The sequence below is a fragment of the Oryx dammah genome, unplaced genomic scaffold (assembly GCF_014754425.2).
Source record: "Oryx dammah isolate SB20612 unplaced genomic scaffold, SCBI_Odam_1.1 HiC_scaffold_28, whole genome shotgun sequence".
Lineage (NCBI taxonomy): Eukaryota > Metazoa > Chordata > Mammalia > Artiodactyla > Bovidae > Oryx > Oryx dammah.
The window spans coordinates 78,198,997-78,212,541 of record NW_024070212.1 but is presented as its reverse complement, the minus strand read 5'-3'; the positions used below and the strand labels follow the sequence as shown (position 1 = coordinate 78,212,541).

General features: G+C 40.8%; 1 long non-coding RNA gene across 1 annotated transcript; it reads right to left on the bottom strand.

Annotated features, from left to right (window-relative positions):
- Nucleotides 1–279: 279 nt before the first annotated feature.
- Nucleotides 280–13,545, bottom strand: LOC120857037. The gene is made up of 2 exons (XR_005719550.1): nucleotides 13,467–13,545; nucleotides 280–9,798 (listed from the first exon to the last, which is right to left on the bottom strand). It is a non-coding gene; the product is annotated as an uncharacterized LOC120857037 (long non-coding RNA).

Below are 13,545 nucleotides of genomic sequence, written 5' to 3'. Positions count from 1 at the left end.
AGACTTGGGTTTGATCCCCTGGGAAGATCCCCTGAAGAAGGGAAAGGCTACCCTCTCCAGTATTCTGGCCTGGAGAATTCCATGGACTATATAGTCCATGGGGTTGCAAAGAGTCGGACACGACTGAGCGACTTTCACTTTCTTTTCTGTGGAACCCAGTTGTGGCCTCTAAAGTCTTCTCAGCAAAATGTTCTAGACAGTACCCCCACTGACCCTAAGATATCCCTGGTCCAAAGATACTCAAAGTGGGGGAAAAAAAGCAAGCAATGAGAGTCTAAGTAATATGTCTAGAATTTTATTTACAGAGACTGGCAGAAAATGAAAATGAATTTCTCACCACATTGGAACTGTCCTCTACAGCTTCCCATTTTTCAGCATCACTATCCATCTCCTCATGAAAAATAAAAATACAGTAATAGTCCAAATGCATAAAACAAGGTATCATCAGCTTACTTTAATCCATTTCAATTATGTGAATTGTTTCAACATATATTACATTAGGGGCATTCATTACAATACAAACCCCCTTCAACGAATTTAAGTATAAGGAACTCCAGTGGAGAACGTTCCAGGAACACACACTCATACTTGGTGCTCCCTCCCAATAGCAATCTTCACATCATGTTTTGAATATGGAAGAATAAAACAAAGTGGTTTTTGATGTCTCTATTACTCTTGTTCATGCTGAATCAAAAACCTGTGTAGTAAAAAACTCTTAACAGGTAATGGTGAAAACCAACTCCTTGGTGAGGATTAATTGTAAATATGAATGCAGTGTTAGAAGGAAGGAAGCAATTTTTAGGGGGGGGAAAACTGCATGAAGTATAATACAAGAATCTTGCTGCCTCAATAAACAATTGATTTGGAAGAAGTCAGTTTAATAATAGTACAACAAATGTGTGGCGCCTTTATAGTTAGTTGGTTGGTTATTCAGAGAAGCTCAGAATGTATTATATGAGGCACAGCAAAATATCTGAAATTGGCATGGCAGAGATAAGAGCTAACTTTCTGCTCCAACTTTGGATGATATAATCAAGGGTTGGGATCTACACAGAATCTGGTGGAGGCCATTCTTACCATCAAAATCTGACTTCCAGAGCATGAATCCAAGCAAGAGCTTTGTGAGGATGTGGATACAGTCCACAAATGATGCCTTTTACTGAGGGCTAATAACACATGCAATCACTTAGAGAAGGGTTTTACTGTCTACTTTTAGTCTCTTATTATTTTACTTCTCTTACTTTCTAATTTAAACACATAATAACAAACAGGAAAAATATTTCATGATGGAAAACAAGCTATAGAATGCTCCTTTTAATCAGGCTAGGAAGAGCTGAGTGACAAGTCCAGCTAGGAAGTTTATTAAAACTTTATTTTAAAATATTAACTCTATTCTTTTCAGACACTACTTCTACATTTTGAGAATAAGATATAATGCCTAAATGTTGCTTTGGTCATCAAAATAATCACACACACACACACAAAATGCATACAATACAAACTATAAACACACACATAAAATTTCATCTTTACCATGACTCCAAAGCAGCAGACAACTGAGGCAACTGGAGCATGGAAAGGTCCGGTGAATGCCACTGCTGGGCATATACCTTGAGGAAACCAGACTTTAGCGAGGTACATGTATCCCAGTGTTCACTGCAGCACTGTTTACAATAGCTAGGACATGGAAGCAACCTGGATGTCCGTTGGCAGACGAATGGATAGGCTGTGGTACATATACACAATGGAACATCACTCAGTTATAAAAAGGAACGCATCTGAGTCAGTTCTAATGAGGTAGATGAACCTGAAGCCTATTATGCAGAGTGAAGTAGGTCAGAAAGATAAATACTGTATATTAATGCATATGTATGGAATTTAGAAAGACGGTACTGATGATCCTACGTGCAGGGCAATAAAGGAGAGACAGATGTAGAGAACAGACTTTAGGACTCAGTGGGAGAAGGCGAGGGTGGGATGAGAGAATAGCATTGAGACATGTATATTAACATATGTAACATACATGACTAGTCCAAGTTTGATGCATGAAGCAAGGTACCCAAAGCTGGTTGGTCTGGGACAACCCAGAGGGATGGAGTGGGGAGGGAACTGGAAGGGGTTCAGGATCGGCAGGGGGGGGCCACAGTGACACATGTATACCTATGACCAATTCATGTTGATGTATGGCAAAAACCGTCACGATATTATAAAGTAATTATCCTCCTATAATTAATTTTTAAAAAGTGATCTGGAAGTAGACAGTGACAATGGTTATATGAATTTATGAATATACTAAAAACCACTTCATTGTAGATTTAAAATGGTGGATTTTATGGCATATGAATTTCAATATTTTAAAAGTAAAAAAGAGAAAAAAGAAAAGGTCTGGTGAGTTGCCCAAATTCACCAGAAAAGACATAAAAGCCAGCAAGAGGCACCCTCATCTGCCTTCTTGCTGAGGCCTTTTTCTCGCTCTGCTTTCAGCATTGTTATCATCCTTCCTTTTCTTTATATTTTACAAAATTTTAAAGCTATGGTATGTCAGAAACTCTGGAAATATGTCTAACAGTCTACAGATTAGAGAACTTTAAATGCATAAAGACATGGGAATTACATTTTAATTGCTGATTTTAAACAGCAATTATCTTCACACTGAAGACTGTCTAAGAAAGCAATCAACTCAGTCCTGTCATTGGCTGCAAGTGCTATTACGTAGGCTTTTTTTTTTGGTGGTGGTAAAACGGACATAAAATTTACCATTTTAGCCATCTTTAAGTGTACAGTTCTGCAGTATTAATAAGTGCATTCACATTGTGCAACCACCACCATTCATCTCAGAATGTCTTCATTTTCCCCAGTAACTCCAGTAAACATAAATTTCCCATTTGCCCCTTCCTGCAGCCCCAGGCAACCATCATTTCTCTGGCTTTATGAATCTGACTGCTCTAGGAATCTCACATAAGAAGAGTCATACCCTATTTGTCCTTTTGAGTCTGGCTCATTTCATGTAGCTACCAGCAAGGTTCACCCATGTTGTGTCAGAACCTCCTTCCGTAGTAACACTGAGTAATATTCTGTCGCACATATACACATTTTACTTATCCATGTTTGTCAACAAACACTTGAGTTGCTTCTACCTTTTGGCTATTGTGAATGCTGCTGTGAACACAGGTGCAAAAACGTCTGATTCTGTTCATTTGGGTGCATAACTGGAAGAAATGCTGCAGGCTGCATCATCCGGTATTTCTACGTGTAATTCCAGGGTTCCCATTCTCACACACCTCAACTGAAGAATACAATGAAAACACCAACCAAACACACTTGGTACGTACGTGTTTCAAATAAAGCAGCAGAAAAACACCATCAGATTTCTCTTGCATTACTTCTCACCTAACCTGTTGGGAACACCCTACATCTATGAACTGCCCCTAAATGCCAAGGACTTCTCAGGTAGGCCCTCTGTAGTTCACATCTCAGGCTGAGCTCAGGCTTTCCTGTTGACAGGAAATAGGATCCAGTAAGGTTCAGTCTGTAGAAATGCAGGAGTGATTCCAAACTACACCCAACACTCAGCTCTGTAACAGCCCACGGGTGTGGACCCTGGGGTCAAAGTCCGCTAAGTATAAAATCTGATTTTTTCTAAAACCAGTAATGGGAAAACAGGAAGATCAAGGAAGGTGGTGAAATCCCCACTAAGGCCAATGATTGCACAAGACATCACTCCCAGAAGCATTTTTTTCCACCTGCTATAACACTAAAAATTAGGAGTGCTTTGTTACTTGAGAATTCACCAGTCCCAGAACTTTCCTTTCTTAGAAGTTCTTCCAGGGTTTCTGTCAGAAATTCCTTTTCTGTTGAAGGGAGCAGGACACTCCAAGGAATTTCAGAACTGGTAGTATAACACACAATTAGGCAGAACTGTCCCTCCCTGTAACTAATCAAAACCGCAGTCAGTGTGGAGTCTGAAGAAACCCTGAGTGTATGCAGACATGTGGAGGTCGTGGGTCATACGGTGGTCAGTGCCACAAGGAAAGCAATTCAGGGTCAACCAGGTGTGGCTCAAGGGGTTCCTCCAAGAACAGCACCTTTGGGGTGGGGAAGAGGAGGGTCAGAGGACTGTGTGGACCAGCAAAGGAGCATGGTGACCAGGAATGTCTGACTACAGGATGGGCAGGAAATGGAAGCTCTTAGGCCTCTCTACTCGCTCCCAGTCACCTTTCTTCTGGACTCTGTTCCACTGAAGGACTTGATAATAAAACAGGCTTAAAACATCAACTTGGCTATGCTGCATACTGGGTAATTTCTGTACATTAAAGGGTCACATATATAATTTTTCCTTCCCTGGCTCTTCTTGACCTGCGGTGGCAGGTCTTAACCTCAGCAGACTCTATTCTCTCTTTGCCCACTGCTTTGGTTTCTATACTAGTCAGTTATCCACGGAGTGGGAAGGTTAACAGGTACAGATGTGAGCCTAGGAAGATATTAAGAGGTTTCTGTTTAGGGCACTGAGGCTAAACTACATGAAATTACCTGAGCCTTGCAACAGACTATGATGTAACACATAATCAGGTCATGTACTCTGATCCTTGTCTGCCGCTGTTCCACGTGTACAGCTTCCTAGGGAGTCTTCAGGGAGGAGGGATACGGGAAAATGTGGCTTCTCCAATAACCTCACCTCTAACTCTAGAAGTACTCAAGGATCCAGGCTGAAGATGTGTGCTCTGTTAAATTTCCTAGTCTTTTGTGCACAACCGATGCTGGGCTGATATTCAGACCTTCACAGCCCTGAAACTGACATATTCTAGATGACACTGCAGAGTACTCCTTAATTATTTGGTATAAGTAAAATTATTTACATTTTATTTTCATGTAAAGATGACAGCAGAGGCTTCCCAGGTGGCTCAGTGGTAAAGAATCCACCTGCCAATACAAGATATTGGCAGGAGACAGGAGTTTCACCCCTGGGTCAGGAAGATTCCTCTGGAGTAGGAAATGGCAACTCCAGTACTTTTGCCTGGAAAATTCCATGGTCAGAGGAGCCCGGCGGGCTACAGTCCAAAGGGTCGCAGAGTCAGGCGTGACTGAGCAAAGATGCCCACAGATGCAAAGGTGGCAGCAGCAAGAACACGGGCGTTCAATGGGGATTTTCTGAATTAAGACTAGATCTTAAAAATTCCTTAAAGACAAAGGTGGAATTTTATTCATGCTAAAATGTGAACACTGTTCAACGTGTAGGACTTTTTTCTCCCTGTTTAAGCTGAATTTCATTTTGAACATCCAATACTGATGACATCAAGCTATTTTAATTAGTAACTTTTTATAAGAGTGGCACAAATGTCTCCAAATATCACTCCAGAGATATTAATCCACACTCAGCACTTACCTAGCATCAGTCTCTCAAATGTTCCACAGATTTTAATAACATGTCCAGTCAGTACCACAGGACAGATTACTACCCAACTCCTCCTTAGCCTCGTATCACGAAACAAGGCAAAGAGAGATGGAATAACATTCCCTGACTCTAGGGAAGGAACAAAGCAGGGAGAGGGTAAGCGGGCTTATGGGTCCCGCCACTGTTTCACACGCCATCCTTCGTCTTCTGTCCTCCTTCCCAGGCACGGCGCGGCTCTTCTGATGGAAGGCAAGATGGCTGCCATCCTTCAGTTATCACAGTACTGTACCTTTAGAATGGACAGCATCAGCACTGTGATAACTGAGCCAGGGCAGCCTGTCAGTCACTGCGTCGGCCAGCAGCATCCTTTCCGGGTGGCTGCAGTACTCCCTCTGAAGGCTCCCCAGGAAGTGAAGGACTAAAAGATCCCCTTCTGGAAGGTGGGGAAGCAGAAGAAAAAATAGGGTCACAGCCCAGTAACTGGTGAGGCTGAAATAGTAAAAGGGCTGGCTGAATTATATTAAGATGAATGATGAACATGTGATTTATACATATTAATGATGAACAACCACGAATACATCAAACATGCTTTCTGGCTCTATTTGACAGCGTTACCTCTACTGAGCATGGATTCACTGATTCCATCTTCCTGACCTCAATCATTCATGCAATAAATACTTACTGAAGGTCTACTGTTTCCAGACATCTTCTGGATGTCCAGGAATTGAAGGTAAGTAAGAAACAGTCCTTACCCTCAAAGTGCTCATAATCCAACATGGCAATAATACTTCACATCTGTCGAACATGCAATAATTTTCTATGTGCATTCTGCTTTGGTTTTCACAAGAACCCTATGGGATTGTCAATGAATCACTCATTAATTCATCACAAAAGGATTCTGGAATAGGTTAGACATCATTAGCCCATTTTACAGAAAGAGAATAAAAACCTAAGAGAGATTAGGGACTTCCCTAGCAGTCAAGTAGTTAAGAATTGGCGCTTTCACTGCAGAGAGCACAGGTTCAATCCTTGGTCAGGAAATTTAAGATCTCACATGCTGTGCAGGAAAGCCAAAAAAGAAGAGAAAAAAAAAAAAAAAAAGAAAACTGAAGAGAGGTTAGGTGATTTACCTGATCACATCACTGGTTACACTGAACCTGAGTTCAAATCCATGTCAAATGATGGAACCTAGTGCTTTTTTCTCTGCCTTAACCCAGCCATTCAACTCCATCAAGTGGTTGTTCAGTTTACACAATTTACACAAACAGAAAGATTCTGAAAACATCTACTTTCAGGTTAAAATTTTTAGTTTTCTCAGTGTCTCAGGTCATGAAGCAGGAGCTTGTGGGAGTTTATGATTTAAGAAGAAATACACATCAGCACCCCCCACCAGCCCGCCCAAAAAAGACTTCTATTGTTCTTGCTTTGAGTGCTAAGAATGTACTCAAATTGATGACACTAATGATGATTACACATTTATATCACACCTATGGGGTGTTTTTCACTATAGTTAATGTCAATTCTACAGTTATGGTGAAAGATTGTTAACATCCTTTGGAATGCCTTCTAAAAAAATCAACATATACACATCACTTGCTTTGAAGCTACCTGTTACCTTTAAGATGTACCCTGAAGTCATCTTCAGGGATGATGTACTTTTAATAAAAGTACAAAAAGATTCTGAAACTGGAATTCAAGCTTCAGAATAGTCAACTTATTAAAGCCATGATTCACTCAGTTTTTTCCATGTCAGTCATTAAGTTCTCAAGTTATTTCACCACGAGTGGAACCTGACAGATATTTGAAAATTAATTGTGTTTTCAATTAGGCATCTGCTCAGTTTCAAAGACTCCATTATATGCAAATTAGATATCAGCACAGTACTTCAAATAAGTCAAAGAGATGAATCAACTCTTTAGATCAGCAGAGGTCAGAAAATAGTAGAGTACAGTAAGCCAGCTCAACTGTTAATTTTATACACTATAAAACTGACTATATCTTCAGAAAAGGAATATCCAATAAAATAATCCACTTGCATACAAATTAAAACAACTCTCTAAAAGTGCAGAAATATCTAAAAGTTAAAGAAGTCATTGCCTAGGTCTTCGCCAACTGACGCAATACAGAGTTGAAACAGGAGAGGGCAACGAAGATTAAAAAAAAACAACTAGGATTCCCTTAACCTAAGGTTACTGGAAACAGTTGCACATTTTCACCCAAATTATAAACATCTGTTACATAAACAAAGATATTGTGATTATTTGAGAATAAAATTTTAAGATAGCTGATACATTAAAGATAAAAGATTACCACCTAACATTTCCCAGCCACAGTTCTGTCCACTTTGGAAAACATGAATACTTCCTCTGAGATACTGGAGGGTAGGTAAAGATGGGAACAAATAAATAACTCTGATATACTTAGTAGTTATTGGACCATTCTTTGCATACACTGAGTGGTAGTGCAATTGAATGTCTACATATGAAGTCAACAAGTATGAACTCAAAAGTCTATAATGTACTGCAAAGTTGAAATTCACTCTATTAGTCATGACCCAAAATTAGACAACTAAAGATTTTGGGGGCAAAAAGTAAAGAGTATTTCCTCTATTTCCTCATTTTTCCTCTCATTTCTTTTTCACCTAAATTGTGTGGAAGGGGCAGGGATACAGCTGGGAGCTAAGTGATCAAATAATAATAAAAAGCAAACTACCATTATACTGTGAATCATTAAATTAATATTTTCTCAGAATAATTCTAAAGCAGTTTCAAGGAAGCAAAAGTATGAGTTTTCAAAATTGTATTTTATAAATACTAATAAACACTTAAAATGTTTTATTTCTCTTGGAAGTTATTTCTTCTACATGTACATGAAAAACATTTGTCAATAGATACTTCTTTAAAAAAACTGAATTATTTTAATTTTAAAACAAGTGACGGCAGGTGCTCATGTTACAGTACAAAAGTATACTGCACAGTAAGAGGGAGAAAGGAAGAGTAAAATGCTTTGCCCCAAAGATCAACCTAGTTTTAAACTCAGTTCTTCTATGATGAAAAATGATACAACTGAGAACAATTTCTTCATGATGCATGCACCATTATCATCTAGAAAGTACTACTGGCAAACTGGTATACTAAAAATGTGGTTTTAGACCTCATGGAACACAAAAAATATGTCATGTCTCACATCAACAGAATGAAAATGAAAACACAATGATTTTGAACTTTTAAGCATCTGATTATATATACCATGAAACGAGCTGCTGGCATGCAAAATATTTGACAATACTTAAAAACTAAAATAGTTCAAATAGTTGCTTAATTTAAATCCACCTGTCTTTTACTGAAGTGTGATTGTTTTCCTTCCCCAACTTGAAAACTACCATCCAACCTGGTGACATTACAAAATGCGCAAATTTGACCCAACTGTCAAGATGTAAAAATGTACTGTCAACAGAAGATGCCAAATGTCAACTACTGCTTTGTCTGGAGGACAGAGAACGTATATTTGTGTTTCATGGCAAAGCTTTGCTGTTAAGAGTGTTTAAAAACTGGTGTCAAGATTAGTAGGAAACCTGGATTGAGGAGGCTACATATTTTTTTTTCTTTCTTTAGGAGAAATAAATCAGCTAAAACATCAAGGAAAAGCCAAGGACAACTGCCTGGTGCCAAGTCAGCCCCAATTCTCACAGAGAAGCATTAACTGGGACTAATTACAGAGGGGGTGACATTGTTTTACCCATTCCAAGCACTGGACTCCAAACAGTCACGCTCCATAACCTCAGCAGGTCACGTAGAAAAAGGCTAACACAGAAGGTCTATATTCGGTAATGTTGAGACAGAAAGAGGAATGAAATGATGGGGATTTCAGCCCTCAAAGCTCCAGGAGACTAAGAATCTATAAGCAGCTGGACCATCCTGCTTAATGTTTGAGAGAATATAGTATTCTATTCTATGGGACTTTCTCCATTACACATGTATTCAGCATACACACTTGTAGTCTAGCTGTCAACTTAATTCACCTTTGGACTTTGCTTGAGATTTAATTTTTGCCCCAGATTTTCAATTTCACAGTCTGCTCACAAGTCAGCTTTACTTCATTTCACCTTTGTTATCATATTCTTTTAGAATAACCAGTTAGAAATATACCAGCTAACTTCAACTTGATCCACCCCTAGCTAACCATCTCTAGAAACTCTGGTCATCTTCTATTAATCTGTGATTTCCTCAGCACAGCATTTAGCAATGCTGGGTCTTACTTCTCAAATTCCCGTAACTGACAGCTGAAGGGGGGCTATACCAAAGGCATGCACTGACCTCCACTTCTAGAGCCTTGGGCTGGTGCAGAAACACAAGCACAGTCCTCTCTTCTGCAGAGTCCACCACTCAGAGCTCCTATTCCTACATCTGGAAAAGGAACACATTTCTACTTGTAACACATGGAAAAGGAACACGTTTCTACTTGCAACACAGGGGTACAGCACTCATTATGACATGTTGGATCTTAAACTGTGATTTACTGTGGTTCTGTTTACATCTGATTTCCTCAAGTCTACAGTCTTGTTCTGAAGTCAGAGACTGTTCTCTTTATGTCTCTTCACAAAATTAATCACAGTCCTTCCCACAAAGTGCAAGCTCAACAAATACTTGACAAACTTCTTCATTTCTCAGGGATTCCCTAAATAGGTTATCAACAAAAGCATATACTGAATTCCTCGGTCTCTATGTCAACAGGCAAGGTACTTGATAGTTTGTCATCTATAAAATGAGGGGATAGTACTAAACGCCCAAGTCCCTTCCAGTATCTTTACTGAACCTCAATAGATAATACCAAACTCCAAAGATACCAACATTCCATTCAGGTCAACATTATACTTTTTTTGAGAAAAGGGATCAGCAACTTTGTGAGCTTGATTCCCACCAGTGGAGCTATGATGTGCGGGCAGAAAGTGAAAGCAGAGAAAGAGAAAATTTTTTAAAAGTGCATGGTATCACTAAGATGTCACCAGGTGTCACAACTGTAGCACCAAGTGCCACACACTCTTCCCTGGTATAGTTTGGTATTCCCAGAAACCTTTTACAAAAGCAGGTCTGGCCAGATATGCGGGTCTCTAAATTTTCTCACGATACCCCTAACTAGCCCTTCCAATACCCTGGACATTTTTACTGACCTTCCTGAGCGGGGCATGTCTCCTACAGAGAAATCTGCAGGGCTGGCACTATTATACTGTACTTGTACTGTATACTACTTTCTTGTACTGTAATAGTAACTCTTGGGGGTCCCCAAATCCACATGGAAAATAGCAGGGCAAAGTAAATGGTTGACAAACATGAAATAACTGTATTTCCTGCAGTCACCTCTTTGGAAATTAAAACTAAGAAAGAAAGGAGTGATATCATGGACCAGTGCTGTCCCAGATAAGCAAAAGCAAGTCACGTTTGCAATCTTAGATACTCCAAGTCACATTAAAAAAAAAAAAAAAAAAACTAAAATATAAACTGGTTAAATGACATTAACAACATATTCTCTTAACACAATACACCCAAAATATTTTCATTGGAACATGTAATTGATATAAACATTATTAATGAGACATTTTACTTTTTTGTACTAAGTCTTTGAAACCCAGGGCATATTTACACTTAACACATCTCAATTCAAACACTAAAATTTCATCAGAAATAATCTGTAGATTTCATAAAATTCACAGCTTAAAAAGTAGACACATACACCCAACTTCCAAACATAATGAACTTTTCCAAAAAACTGAACACCAATTTTTAATTTAAAAATCAGTTCCTTATCACCCTACCAGATTTCAGGTGCTTGACAGCCACACGTAGCTAGTGGCTACTGCACTAACAGAGGTATAGAAGATCCTGTCACCTGGATTTTTAAAAATCAGAACCCTTCACCCAGCAAGTCACTCTACAGCACTCACTGGTTACTCAAATGATGTCAGGTATTTTCTGCCCTCCTAATCTTTAAGTTGTTAATACGTCAGTGACGATCACTTATTAAGAAGCCCTTTCTAAAGAATGAACAACTCTTTCAGCTCTGAGAATTCAGGGAAAAATAAAAATGGAAACATCATGATTCAAAGATACCAAGTTAACTTTCAAGGTAAAGGTGGAAAATCCTGCCATCGTTATTTCTTTGTCCAGGATATTAGTCACCCTGTAAAAGTTACAGGCCTTGTTTATAGTAAGCCTCTCAACTTCCATACTCACCACAGTTGTCACTGCATCCTCAGACTCCTTGCCTTCAAGTGTTCCCTCCTACCCCCCACCAACCTCCTCTCTCTCCAGCAAACTCCCTGAAACACATTCTAGGAGCCCCTCTTTAATTCATTCCAAAAAGTACTTGTTACTGTTGACATACTGAAACACATGAATAATTCAATAAACGAATCTCAAACTATTCAATTAATCATTCATCGGCTTAGGTATTCAACTTATCTTGGGAAAAGCTTTTCTGAGTACACATGGAAAGTATCGCCAGACCCTTCCCCAAAGGAACCAATTACAAACACTGCAGCTTTCTCTCCGCGTGTCAAAGTTCAGTGTTTCTCCTGCAGCTGACTTAAAAGTTGATCTTCTAAAAGGAGCTGGATTCCTAAGGTAGTTCTATTTTGAGCCTTCTTCCTGTTCTGAAGCTAAAGTTGGAAGGGCTTAGGTGGTGATGTCATGGAAGGGAGACTGCTGGCTTTCATTGAAGGGTCTCCTCCAGCAACTCTGGGGGATGCTCATAAAGGGGACCTAAGGGAGAATGCACACCTCTCATCGCTTTCTCCCCCTCCTTTCTGAATCCAGCTATTCATTAGCCAGCAAGAAAACAAGTTCAAATAAGCGTGCAAACATATTTACATATTTTAATTGTTAAGCATCTCAAAAATGGAAAGACTGAGAATGAAAATGTCTCACACTAGGGAACAGGGGTGACATCTCTTTTTCCACACCTCCATCCCCACCTAAATATCTATCGTAGGACTACAGGCAAAAATGGGGAGCAGCTGATAAGAAGAATAAATCGATTATAAATGCAGGAGGGTTGAAGAGGAAACTGCTGTTGGGGATACGCAGGACAGAAAGAAGACCCCTGGGTCCCTTCTCTTCCACTGTTTCCTCCTCCCTTTTGGAATGGTTAGATTTAGGGCAGGGTGTGCCTTCTGCTTGGGAGGCGTATTTGGCTTCGGAGAACCAAGAGGGGCCAGGGTGGGGCCCAGAGAAAGAGAGCCAGAAACTGGTTACTCAGGCCAGATTCTGGACTAAGCTCTTAGCGAAAGAATAGAGGGGGCAGATTCCATCGTAAGACCCACTGGGGAACGAAGAACGCACACTAAGCCCAAGGAGATCACTTCTTTCTGTCTAAACCCAGCAGTTAGTTGCTGGTTGTGAGCTGCAGGTCCAGAGGCAAGAAAAAATCCCGATACATCTGTAGACAACTTGCAGGGGTGGGTGGAGGGACGGAGGTGGCCAGCGCAATCGGCAGGTGAAAGCCTGGGATTCTGGGACGGGAGGGCTGGTTAACAGATTTGGGAAAGCTGGTCGGTTTTTCAGCTCACCTCTCCTCCAAAGCGAGGAATAAGCACAGGTGTGGTCCTTCTCCAAGAAGGTGGTAGCTGGCCTGCGGGTAGCTGAGTGAGGGAAAAGATTCCTCGGAAAGGGTAAGGCAGGGGTTACGCCCATGGGGTCAGCTACGGCCGGGAGCAGGCGATCTTCGCTAAGTCCCCTCCCCCTTCTTGAAAAGCGATCGAGACCGGCATAAATTACAGCCACGCACCCCTCCTTCCCCAATAATGCTTCTAATAAAAGGAACAGCCTCTCATGCCTACACACACAAAAAAAACCAACTGCAAGCTCTGGCTGATGGAAATAAACAGGTGAGCCCCGAGAGGAAGCGGGAAAAGATCGGGGATGCGAGCACTAACGTGCGGAGAAATCAAGGCTTCCCCGCCCTCCGCGCACACCCCTCCCCTCTCGCCCCGGAGAATCTGCGTGGCAGGTTGTAAGCTAAAAATGCCACTCAGACAGACCCCCTCATCTCCCCGCCCCGCGCCCATTCTCCCTCCTACCCCAGGGTCCGGCGTCCCGGCCTCGTGGTAGCGACCGGTGCCCGCGCCGCGCGGGGCTCACCCTCGCCCCGGACCGCCG